Genomic DNA, 13,803 nt, shown 5'->3' on the forward strand with positions numbered 1-13,803 from the left:
GACATATCAGATAAAGGGCTAGTATCCAAAATGTACAAGGAACTCACCAAACTCCACACCCAAAAAACAAATAACCCAGTGAAAGAATGGTCAGAAGACATGAACAGACACTTCTCCAAAGAGGACATCCAGATGGCCTACAGGCACATGAAATGATGCTCAACATCACTCATCATCAGGGAAACACAAATCAAAACCACACTGAGATACCACCTCACACCAGTCAGAGTGGCTAAAATGAACACATCAAGAGACTATAGATGCTGGTGAGGGTGTGGAGAGACGGGTACCCTCCTGCACTGTTGGTGGAAATGTAAACTGGTGTAGCCACTCAGGAAAACAGTGTGCAGGTTCCTCAGAAAACTATCCATAGAACTCCCTTATGACCCAGCAATAGCACTGCTAGGGATTTACCCAGGGATACATAAGTGCTGATGCACACAGGAGCACATGTACCCCAATGTTCATAGCAGCAATGTCAACAATAGCCAAAACATGGAAAGAGTCTAAATGTCCATCACCTGATGAATGGATCAAGAAGATGTGGTATATATATACAATGGAGTATTACATGGCAATGAGAAAGAATGAAATATGGCCATTTGAAGCAATGTGGATGGACCTCAAGGGTGTCATGCTAAGCTAAATACATCAGGCAGAGAAGGACAGATACCATATGTTTGCACTCATAGGTCTAACAGGAGAACAGGAGAAACCTAATGGAGGACCAGGGGGAAGGGAAGAGGGAAAGAGAGTTTAGGAGAGAGAGGGATGCAAAACTTGAGAGACTATTGAATACTGAAAAAGAACTGAGGGTTGAAGCGGGAGGGGAGAAAAGAGGTGGTGGTGATGGAGGAGGGCACTTGTGGGGAAGAGCACTAGGTGTTGTATGGAAACTAATTTGACAATAAACTACTTTAAAAAAGGGAAAATAAGTATGATATTTGCTTTAGATTTTTTGTATGAATATTTTATAATAAAGACATCTTATTTAAAAAAAAAGAATCCTATGCTTTTTCATGTAATATTTTCTTTCTCTGAGATACTAATGACAATTTCATTAGAAGTTTTATTTATTCTGCATATCTTGTTTTCTCTAAGTTGATAGTTTCTCTTTATTTGTTTTGACCTCTGTCATTTCTGTTAGAGAGTTTCTTCAAATGTCTAGTGATCGATCTCTGGGTTTCCATTAACTTACCGTCAGTCAATTATGATTGCTTGCAACCAAAAAATTATGTTATAGTAGGTATTCAAGAAATATGAGTAATGATTCTTATGCTTGATAACAAACATGTTAATTCCAGAACTATTTGGTGGATAATCATGTTGGGGACAAAAAGACAATTTCCTACAATGTGTCTGATATTATAACACTAGTGTTCTCTGCTGAGGTATGTTCTAATTGTTCTGTGTTGGTTATGGCTTGGCCAAATAGACCAAAAAAATTTTTGTTGCCATTAGCCAAGATATAAGGTCCCTTTGGGAAAAAAGTTAATCATCTTTGTAGTTTCCTGCCACAAATCAGTCCTTATAATGATAATAACTATAATTGAAAATAGTGGCTCTCACTTACTATGTACCAGGCACAGTTCTTAAGGATGTTAAATTTATTAACTAATATAAATTTTTACAACACTATTGTTGTGAATTGGTAATATTCTTATTACCATTTTATAGATGAGCAAATTCAGGAAAAGAAAAGTAATCTCCCCAGGCTACAAAGTAGTAAGTGGTAAAAGCAAGTTATCAATGTATTTGGGTTGCTTTAGAGTCTATGGTCTGAACAACCACACCATATTGCCTTGATATATCTCAAATTAATTTCTATCTCCATTAAATGCTTCCTAGTACTGTGGCTATTAAGTTTCTTAAAGGCCCTACCATATATATATTCCTTATCCTAACAAAGTAAAAGGGCCTATCTGAAGGCTTGAGAAGAGATGCTATAGAACTAGTCATTCGCAACTCAGATAAATTATCTGTTGTTTGGCCTCTCTAGCATATCTTCCTCCATCTTCTAAAAACAACCCTCTCTCCTGTGAAAAAGTAAAACCTCTGTGGGTCAGATGTAGGTGGTCCCTGTTGCCCATGGATGATAATATGATTTAACTTGGATTCAAAGATACTTAAACTATCTTATCTTTCTGGTCTTAACGATTATTCAGGGAAGGGCAAATGAGCCATGCAGGGGCAATCATAATACACCAAAGGAATTTTTTTTTTTTTTTTTTTTTGGGAAAGAGAGAGAGAGAGGGGAAGAAACAACATGAGCAAGCAGGTGAGGTGCAAAGGGAGAGGGAGAGAGAATCTTAAGCAGGCTCCAGGCTCAGGGCACAGCCTGATCTCATGATTGTGAGATCATGACCTGAGCCCATGACCTGAGCCCAAATCAAGAGTCAGACGCTTGGCCAACTGAGCCACCTAGTTGCTCCTACCCCAGGATTTTTTATGACATTTATTAAGTACCATGCTTTTGTTTTCTCTTATAAGAGCTTTGTTGAAATATAATTTACGTATCAATTCATCCATTTAAAGTGAACAATTCAGTGGTTTTTAATATCTTCACGGAGTGGTGCAACATCATCACAATCTTTTTTTTTTTTTTAATTTACATCCAAATTAGCATATAGTGCAGTAATGATTCCAGGAGTAGAATCCAGTGATTCATCCCCTACATATAACACTCAGTGCTCATCTCAGCGAGTATCCTCCTTAATGCTCCTTGCCCGTTTAGCCCATCCCCTTCCCTACAACCCCTCCAGCAACTGTTTGTTCTCTGTATTTAAGAATCTCTTGTGTTTTGTCCCCCTCGTTTGTACTTTTTGCATTGTTTTTGCTTCCCTGCCCGTATGTTCATCTGTTTTGGATCTTAAATTCCACATATGAGTGAAGTCATATGATATATGTCTTTCTCTGACTAATTTCACTGAGTATGATACCCTCTAGTTCCATCTTTGTTGTGGCAAATGGCAAGATTTCATTCCTTTTGATTGCCGAACATCCATCACAATCTAATTTTAGGACATTTTCAGCACCTCAAAAAGAAATTCTGTGCACATTAGCAGTCACTCCCTATTTCCCACATCCTGATTAGCCCTACGCGAACACTAATCTACTATCTTTATAAATAGATTTGCCTATTCAGTAAATTTCATATAAATGAATCATACAATATGTGATGTTTTTGAATGGCTCCTTTCACTTAACACACTTTCAAAGCACACCCACTCTGTAGCATGTATCAATACTTCATTTCTATTTCCTGCCAAGTACTATTCCATTTCACACACATAATGCATTTTATTTATCCAGTCAACAGTTGATGGATTGTATCCATCCTTTGGGCTGTATCCATCTTTTCCCTCTTAGGAATAATGCTGCTATGAATATTTGTGTACATATGTTTTCATTTCTCTTCATTATCTAGAAGTGGAGTTGTTGAGTCATATGGTAACTCTATGTTTAATCTTTTGGGGAAATGGCAGACTTTTTTTCAAAGCATCTGCACCATTTTCCATTCCTACCAGCAGTGCACAAGGGTTCCAGTTTGTCCACATCCTTGCCAAATATTTATGTCTTTTTGATTAAAGCCATTCTCGTGGTGTGAAGTAGCATTTCAATGTGGTTTTGATTTCATTCCCCTGATGACTAACAATGTTGAGCATCTTTTATATGTATATTTCCCCTTTTTATATCTTCTCTGGAGGCATGCCTATTCAGATCCTTTGCCCATTTTTTAATTGGGCTTTTATCTTTTTATTATTGAGTTGTAAGAGTTATTTATAACAAGTTTCTTATCAGATACGTGACATGCAAGTATTTTCTCCCATTCTGTGGATCTCTTTATACTTTCTTGATGGTCGTATTTGAAGCACACAAGTTTTCAATTTTGACGTAGTCCAAATTATTCAGTTTTTCTTTTGTTCCCCGGGTTTTGGTATCATATCTAAAAAAAACCCAATGTCTAATCAAAGGTCATAAAGATTTACTCCTATATTTTCTTCTAAGACTTTTCCATTTTCAGCTCTTCTATTTAAGTCTTTGACCCACTTGAATTAATTTTTTAATATGGTACAAGGTAGGAAATATAACTCTATTCTTTTGCACATGGATATTCAGTTTTCCTCGCACCTTTTGTTGAAAAGATTACTTTTTCTCCATTGAACTACTCTGTAACTATGAGGGTTTATTTCTGGACTCAATTCTCTTCCATTGATCTATATGTCTATCCTTTGCCAGTGCTGCATTGGCTTGGTTACTGAACCTTAGTAGTAAATTTTGAAATCAGGAAGTGAGAGTCTTCCAAATTTGCTCACCTTTCCCAAGATTGTTTTGGATATTTGGGGTCCCTTGAGTTTCTTTTCCTTCCTTCCCTCCTTTGCTCCTGCCTGACTGCCTGCTTGCCCTCCTCCTTCCTTCCTTCCTTCCCTCCCTTCCTCCTTCCTTCCTTCCTTTGTAATAAAGATTATTCTTTTTTTTAGAACAGTTTCAAGTACACAACAAAATTAAGAGAAAATACAGAGATTTCTGCTATATTTCCTGTCTCTACACATGCATAGTCTCCCCTATTATCAACATCACTCACCAGAATGGTATATTTATTACCAAGGATAAACCTACATTGACATCTCATAATTACTCCAAATACATACTTTACATTAGGGTTCAGTTTTTGTGTTGTACGTTCATCAATGAATGTATAGTTGGACAAACATATAGTTACATATATTCATCAGTGTAATATCATATAGCGTATAATCGCTGCTCTAAAAACCCTCAGTGCATTGCCTGCTCATCTACTACCCCTGGATGCCCCCCAACCAGGCAAACATTTTCATTGTTTTCATAGCTTTTTGCCTTTAACAGAAAGTCAAAGAGCTGGAATCATGAATGTGCAGCTTTTTCAGATTGGCTTCTTATACTTCATAATATGCATTTAAGTTTCCTCCATGACTTTTCATGGCTTGAGAGCTCAATTTTTTTTCACACTGAGTAATATGCCATTATTTGGATGTGCCACCGTCTATTTATCCATTAACCTGCTGTGGGACATCTTGGTCACTTCTAAGTTTTGAAAATTATGAATAAAGCTGCTATAAACATCTAAGTGTGGGCATGTTTTCAGGTGCTTTGGGTAAATACCAACAAGTACAACCGCTGGTTCCCATGGTCAAGGTACAGTTAGTTATGTGAGAAACCACTCGCTATCTTCCACAGTGGCTGCACCATTTTTCATTCCCACCAGCAAGGCATGGGAATTCCTGCTGGCCCACACCCTCATCAGAATTTGGTATCTTTAGTGTTCCAGATTCTGGCCATTCCAACATATGTGTAATGGTATCTCATTATTGGTTTAATTTGCATTTCTCTGATGACATATGATGTAGAGCATACTTTCATACGTTTATTTTCCATCTGTATATCTTCCTTGATTAAATGCATATTAAGGTCTTTGCCCATTTTTGAAAAACATTATTAATGTTTATTTATATTGGAGAGAGAGAGAGGGAGATTGAGAGAGTACAAGCAGTGGAGGGGCAGAGAGAGAGAGAGGGAGACGGAATCCAAAGCAGGTTCCAGACTCTGAGCACAGAGCTCAATGCAGGGCTCAAACCTACGAACTGTGAGATCATGACCTGAGCCAAAGTCGGATGCTACCCAGGTAGGTGCTCCAGTCTTCGGCCCATTTTTAAATTAGCTTGTTTCTTATTGTTGAGTTTTAAAGAGTTTTTGATATATTTTCAGTAATAATCCTTTATCAGAAATTCGCAAATATTCTCGTCCAGTCTATAGCTGGTTTTCCCATCCTCATGAGACTGTCCTTCACAGAGCAGAAGCTTTTAAATTTAACAAAGTCTAGCTTATCAATTATTTCTTTCATGGATCATGTCTTCGGCGTTATATCTAAAAAACCATCACCGTACCCAAGGTCATCTACATCTTCTCCTGTGTTATCTTCCAGGAGTTTTATAGTTTTGCATTTTACGTTTCAGTATCTGATCCATTTTGAGTTACTTTTTGTGAAGTGTGTAAGGTCTGCACTTTATTTATTATTTTGTATACAGATATCCTGTTGTTGCAGCACCATTTCGTGAAGAGACTATCTTTGTTCCAGTGTATTGCTCTTCTATCAAAGATCAGTTGACTATATTTATGGGGGTCTGTTTAAAGACCCTCTATTCTGTTCCACTGATCTATTTGTCTGTTCTTTTGCCTATACGACTCTGTTTTGATTAATATAGCTTTAGAGTAAGTTTTGAAGTTGGGTAGCATCAGTCACCCAACTTTGTTCTTCTCCTTCAACATGGTATTGGATATTCTGAACCTTTTTCCTGTCCACATGAACTTTACAGATTGTTTCTATCTGTAAAGTAACTTGGTGAAATTTTGATTGGAATTGAGTTGAATCTTGGGAAGGAGTGACATCTTGACAATACTGAGTCTTCCTATCATATTAAGGTCCTAAAACTTACTTTGTAAGAGTCATTAAGTACGATATCAGCTATTGTGTTTTTTTAATGTTTATTCATTTTTGAGAGAGAGAGAGAGAGAGAGAGGCAGAGAGAAGGGGATAGTGGACCTGAAGTAGGCTCTGTGCTAATAGCAGAGAGCCCAATGTGGGACTCAAACTCACAAACCATGAGATCATGACCTGAGGTGAAGCTAGACTCTCAACCAACTGATCCATCCAGGTACTCCAGCTTTAGGGATTTTTTAGAGGTTGGTTTTTTTTTTTTATCAAGTTGATGAAGTTCCCTTTAATTCCTAGTTTACTGACAGTTTTTATCATGAATAAATGTTGGATTTTGTCAAGAGCTTTTTCTGCATCTATTGATAAGATCATCTTTTACCCTGTTGATGTGATAGGCTGTTAATTGACTTTTAATGCTGATTAAACCTGGGATAAATCCCACTTGGTTATGGTATATAATATTTTGTATACTTTTTTGAATTTGACTTGCTAATATTTTGTTGAAAATTTTTGCATTTATGCTAATGAGAGATGTTAGTCTGTAGTTTTCTTATTATGTCTTTGTCTGGTTTTGCATTAGAGCAATGGTGGCCTCATACAATGAGTTAGGTAGTATTTCCTCTTCTTCTACCCTTGGAAAGAGATTGTGGAAAACTGGTATAACTCTATCCTTAAATGTTTGATAGAATTCCCCATCTGGCCCTGATGCTTTCTCTTTGTAAAATTATTAATTATTGATCTAATTTCTTTAATAGACACAGGCCTGTTCAGATCATCTATTTTTTCTTATGTGAATTTTGATAATTTGTGTCTTTCAAGGAATCGATCCATTTCATTTAACTTATCAAATTTGTGGTCATAGAAATGTTAGTATTTTTTATTAAACTTTTAATGTCAATCAAAATAAATCTGTAGTAATGATGTCCCCTCTTTCATTTATAATATTAGTAATTGTGTACTTCCTCTTTTTTATTAAGTTAGCCTGGCTAGAAGCTTCCTTGGATTTCCATATGAATTTTAGGATCAGTTTATCAATTCTGCAGTGAAACCAGCTGGGATTTTGCTAACAACAGCACTGAATATGTAGATAATGTTGAGGACTAATGCCATCTAACAATATTAGGTCTTTTGATCTAGGAATATGAGCCACCTTTCCATTTATTTAACCTTAATTTCTTTTAACAACTCTTACAATTTTCAGAGTGAACATTTTGCACTAATTTTGTTAATTTTATTCTTAGGTATTTTATTTTTGTCATCATACACAGAATTGTTTTCTTAAGTTTGTTTCTGGATTGCTCACTGAAAGTGTTTAGAAATACAATTTGTTTTTGTGTCCTGGTTTTGTATCTTGCAACCGTACTAAATTTGTTTATTTGAAAAAATTTTTAAATCTTTATTTACTTTTGAGAGAGACAGACAGAGTGCAATTGGGGGAGGGGCAAATAGAAAGAGAGAGAGAATTCGAAGCTGGCCACAGGCTCTAAGCTGTCAGCACCGAACCTGACATGGGTCTCGAACCCATGAACCATGAGATCATGACCTAAGCTGAAGTTGGATGCTTAACCAACTGAGCCACCCAGGCATCCCATTAAATTTGCTTATTAATTCTGATCACTTTTTAAAATTGATTCCTTAGGATTTTCTATATACAACACGAAGTCATTTGAAAACAGAGATAGTTTTACTTCTCTCTTTCAAATCAGAAATCATTCTATTCCATTTTCTTGCCTGAATGCCCCTACTAGAACTTCAACTACAATGCTGAGCAGAAATTTTGAGACCATAGGGGCATGTGAGGGGCTCAGTCAATTAAACGTCCAGCTCTTGATTTCATCTCAGGTCATGATCTCAGGGTCCTGAGATCAAGCCCCATGTCGGGCTCCATGCTGGGTGTGGAACCTGCTTGAGCTTTCTTTCCCTCTGCCTGTACCATGCTCATGCAAGCGTGTGTGTGTGTGTGTGTGTGTGTGTGTGTGTGTGCGCGCGCGCGCACGCATAGTCTTTCTAAAAAAAAGAAAGAAAATTTGAGAGCATTTAACTATTTTTTTATCTGATCTTAGATATAAAGAATTCAGTATTTTAACACTAAGTATAACACTAATTGTGAAGTTTTTGTTGAAGCCCTTCATCAGGTGGAGAATGTTCTCTTCTATACCTAGGGTTGAATATTTTCATCATAAAATGGTACTTGATTTTGTCAAATTTTTTCTGCATCTCTTGAGATGTTCATGACCTTTTGTTCTCTTTCTATTTACATATTATACTATATTAATTGATTTTACTATGTTAAACCAACTTTATATCCTTGGGGAAAATCCCACTTAGCTATGGTGTATAATTATTTTTTGAGTTGCTGGATTTCCTATGGTAGTATTTGTTGAGGATTTTTTTGATCTACATTCATGAGTAATTAGTCTGTAGTTTTCTTGTGATGTCACTGAATGGTTTTAGTAACAGGTTAATATGTGGCCTAAAACAGTGAGTTAGGAAATAATTCATATTAAATCTTTAAATGTTTGGTAGAACTCACCAATGAAACCACTTAGTCCTGAGCTTTTCTTTGTGGGTTTAAAAAATTGTACTAATTCAAAGTTGTCCGTTTTATCTAAGTTATCTAACTGATTATCATACAGTTTTATATTGTTGCTTTATAATTCTTTTAAAATCAGTAATGTTGGTACTCATGTCCCCTCTCTAATTCCTGACGTCAGTAATTTGAGTCTTCTTTTTCTCTCTCCTCCAGTCCAGATACAGGTTTGTCAATTTTGTTGATGTTTTCAAAGAATCAACTTTCAGTTCTGTTGTTATCCTCTCCTCTTCCTATTCTCTACTTCATTATTTTTTACTCTAATCTTTACTATTTCCTTCCTTGCTCTTGCTTGGATTTGGTTTGTTCTTTTTAAAGTGTCTCGGGTAGAAGGATAAGTTGTTGCTTTAAAATCTTTCCTCATTAGTAATGTAGCAGTTTACAGCTATAAACGTCCATCTAAGTACTGTCTCAGCTGTCCTCATAAGTTTTGGCATCCCTATTTTCATTTATCTCAAAGTATTTTCTAATTTCTTCTGTAAAATTTCTTCTTTGACCCATTGGTTATCTAGGAGTGTGTTGTTTAATTCCCACATATTTGTGAGTTTTCCAAATTTCTTTCTCTTGATGACTTCTAACTTCATTCCACTGTGGTCAGAGAACATACTTTGTGTGACTTCAATCCTTTCAAATTTGTTGAGTTTGTTTTATGTGGTCTGTTATGGGAATGTTCCATATGCACTCAGAACATGTGTTCTACTGGCCTTGGGTACAGGGTTCTATAGGTACCTGTTGGTCCATTTGGTTTTAAGTGTTGTTTAAGTCTCTTCCCTTGTTGATGATCTACCTATTGTTTAACCCATTATTGAATGTGGGGCATTACAGTTTCCCATCATTATTGGTGGACTGCCTATTTCTCCCTCCAATTCTGTCAGTTTGGGCTTTATGTTGTGTATTTATAATTGTTATATATTCTTTGTGGGTTAATATTTTTAGCATTATAAAATGTGCCTGTTTTTCTCTAGTAATTTTTTTCAGTTCTGTTTCATCTGATATAGTCACTCTAGGTTTCTTGTGGTTGCTGTTTGATTGACATCTTTTTCCATCTTTTTGCTTCCAACCTATTTGTATCTTCGAATTTAAGGTATGTGTCCTGTCGATAGCACATATACATTTTTTTTTAATCAACTATCTCTGGCAATTTCTGCCTTTGGATTGGACTGTTTTATCCACTCTCATTTAATGTTATTGATATAGTTGAAGTTGTGTCTGTCATTTTACTTTGTGTTTTCAATATGTCTCATGTCTCCTACTCTTCTTTTGCTGATTTCTTTTGCATTGAGTGGATATTTTCTAATGTAGCATTTTAACTTAGTGATTTGTTTTTATCTCATTTTTACTCAATGGTTACTCCTGGGCTTACCATATATGTCTTATCAAAATACACTTCAGATTTATACCAACTCAATTCCAGTAAGATATACTAATGTTGGTCCTCTATAACTCTATTCTCTTTTCTCCATTTAATGATATCATCATTCTATATATTATGTCTATACATGTTACAAACCCAGTAATATACTGTTATAAGTGCTACTTCATGTAATTGTATGTGTTTTAAAGAAGCTGGGAGAGGAAGAAGAACAAGAATATATTTATGGAGTTTGCTATATTAACTTTCTTCTACCATTTCTGATTTTCCTCATTTGTTCCTGTGGATTTGAGCTCCTCTCTAGTATCATTTTCTTATTCCCCACAACTTTGCTCAATGCTAACCTCCTTTGTGCTATTATTTTAAAATACATTACATTTCTATGTTACAGTCCCAGCAATACAGTTATGTACATATTGTCTTACATAATTGCTTTTAAAATCAATTAAAATAATAAATAATAATAAATATTCATTACAGGAGTGTCTGGCTGGTTCAGTCAGCAAAGCATGTGACTTTTGATCTTGGGGTTATGAGTTCAAGCCCCACATTGCATACAGAGATTACTTTTAAAAAATTAAAATATTGCCTTTACTCGTGCTTTTTAAAAAAGTGATTTTGAATGACTGTTCAGAGCCATTTGATTTCAGCATCAAAAACTTCCTTTAGTATTGCTTGTAAGTCAGTTCTGCCAGCAACATTTTATCTCAGTTTTCTTTATCCGGGAATGACTTCATTTTACCTTCTTATTCTTCCTCTTCCTCTTCCCCTTCCCCTCCTTCTCTTCCTTCTATTTTTATTTATTTATTTTTTTGTTGCAAAAAGCTTTAATGTTTCCATTTGGTCCATGGCTTGGGAGAAGGTTGGGAAAGGGCTCCAGGGTGGTTAAAAAGCTGTCTGATGGCCTCAGGAAGAGGCCCAGGCATAAGTCCTCACACCAGAGGGATTCCAGAGGGCCCTCAAAGGCTGCTGGGCTTGAGAGGCTCCTAGTCATGCCTGAGGGTGAGCCTTTCAAATAGATACTTGCCTAGCCCAGCCTGGGGAAGTTAGAAAGTTTGTCGCTGATCTGGAATGACTTGATTTTACCTTCTTCTCCCTCCTCATCTAGGAAGTGGTTCTCCAGGAAGTCACAGAGATGGGGGTCTGGGTGGGCAGAACCCCGGGCATGCAGATCCCAAAGGGCCTGGCTCAGGTTCTTTTCCAGAACAAGAGCTGCTTCCACGGCATCCAAGGTTTTACCCCGTTCATCATGGGATGGCTTCTGTATATCCTGGAAGAGGGCATGGACACAGGGCTGGTTTTACATCTTGAAGAGACAGCTTAGGAGACTCACTCCGCTTCAGCCACCTTGTGGGAAAAGTGGCCCAAGCCCTCCAGAGCCATATCTCTGCAGCAGAAACAGAAGCCCAGCAAGATGTAGGTGTAGGAGCCCAGTAGATGCATGCTGACCAGGTGGTTGACAGCAGCACCCACTTCTGTGGAATAATTCTAATGAATCCGAGAGCTCATATATGACAGGTAATAAAGAGCTGAGCTCAAAACAGGGTGTTGGCTGGTCCCAGAAGTAGAGGGTATCTCAGAAGATGGCTCTGACTTGAAAAAAATTTGGAGGGTGATAGGAGACTGGCAGAAGGGGCATGTCTGGGTCTGGTCCATCCAAACCCTGTTGAAGCAAGAGACAGATCCACAGTATGCTGGGCACACAGTCTATCTCATCTTCATTTTAAAACAGTTTTGCTAGATAGAAGATTTTTGGTTGACAGTTTCCCCCCACCCTGTGGCACTTCAAATATGTCATCCCATGGCCTTCTGGCCTCCATAGTTTCTAATGAGAAATCTGCTGTTAATTTTAATGGCATTCCCTTGCATGTAACAAGCTGTTTTTCTCTTGTTGCTTTTGTCTATCAGGATCATTATTATGATTTCTCTGCATGTGGATCTCTTTGAGTTTATCTTACTTAGAGTTCTTTAAACTTTGGTGGATAGAATAGTTTTTCATCAAATTGTCAAGTTTGCAACCATTATTTCTTCAAACAGTTTGTTCTATTTCTCTCTCTCGCTCCCGCTCTCCTCTCCGCTCCTCTCCTCTTCTTCTGGCACTCTCATCATGCATATGCTTGCTTGCTTGCTTGATGTGTTGTACTTTTCTCTCAGTCTCTCGTCAATTTTATTCATTATTTTTGTCTGTTCCTTAGATTGCATGACCTTTATTGATTTATCTGCAAATTTACCAATTCTTTCTACTTAATTTCAAGTCTGCTGTTAGCTCCTTAAATGACATTTCAATTCAATCATTGTAACTCTTAACTCCAGAAGTTCCATTTGGCTATTTTAAAAATAAGTTTCATCTTTTTATTGATATTCTTAATTTTATGAAACATTATCATCATAGCTTACTTTACTTCTTTACGTATGGTTTTCTTTTGTCGCTTGAAAATATAATGGCTGTTTTGAAGTCTTTTGCTCTGTGTGTGTGTGTGTGTGTGTGTGTGTGTGTGTGAAGATTGCTTTTAATTACTGACAGCTGGAGAGGGCTGGGGGCCCATGTGGTGATGGTGTCTCTATCTCCTGGTCAGACCCTCAGGGGCCAGGCCTCGTCCTGATCACTTGCTGAAATCCCATCCCTGGGGGACACAGTACAGCCCTGGGACTCTGCTGATGTGGGCTCAGGACCTATAGGTATGGGCCTGGTCCCTGAGGAGTGAAATCTTTTTTTATTAAATCTGACATCTGGGTCCTATCACAGGCATTTTCTATTGCTTGCATTTTTTCCCTGTGAATAAGTCACACTTTCCTGTTTCTTTGAATGCCTCAGATTTTTTTTGATGAAAAAAATATGGACAACATATTTAGCATGTTCATGTATTACAGTTTGATAGGATGTTTTAGATAATACATTTTAGCAATGCCAACCTCCAGGGCTTCTTGATCTGTTTTCTTTCTTTATTTGTTTAGATTTTTGCCTGGACTGTTTTAGCAGAGTCCACTTCACCCACTGTATGCAGCCTAAGGCATTGTTCCTTGGTGGGTACAGCCTTGGGCATGCACAGCCACCCTGCAATGACAATGGTGTTATCATGTATCTTTGACTGACTCTTTCTCTAATCTTCCTGCTAAGCTGTCTACCTCTGTTGGTATTACACCCAGCTATTAGCCTCCACTAATTGCCAGCTAATTAAGGCACAAAGTGCTCCTACATCTGATCCAATTAAATTTAGGCTCATTTGCAGGGATAGTTTTTGAGGCCAGTCTTTGAACACTGTTCTGGCATCAAGAAAGTACTTTTTATGTCTCCTTCCCTGGTTCTCCCTGGTAAACTAACTGGCCTATAGTTTAGTTTGTTGCTTTCATGAAGGAACCAGCTTCCTC

At 37.2% G+C, this 13,803-nt stretch overlaps 1 protein-coding gene and 1 pseudogene across 1 annotated transcript in view; both read right to left on the bottom strand.

Annotated features, from left to right (window-relative positions):
- GXYLT2 (glucoside xylosyltransferase 2) overlaps positions 1 to 13,803 on the bottom strand; it is a 90,343-nt gene that overhangs the window by 40,519 nt on the left and 36,021 nt on the right. The gene's annotated exons all lie outside the window — the stretch shown is intronic.
- Positions 11,421 to 11,943, bottom strand: LOC115273109 (annotated as a pseudogene).

The sequence above is a fragment of the Suricata suricatta genome, chromosome 12, assembly GCF_006229205.1.
Source record: "Suricata suricatta isolate VVHF042 chromosome 12, meerkat_22Aug2017_6uvM2_HiC, whole genome shotgun sequence".
Classification (NCBI taxonomy): Eukaryota; Metazoa; Chordata; class Mammalia; order Carnivora; family Herpestidae; genus Suricata; species Suricata suricatta.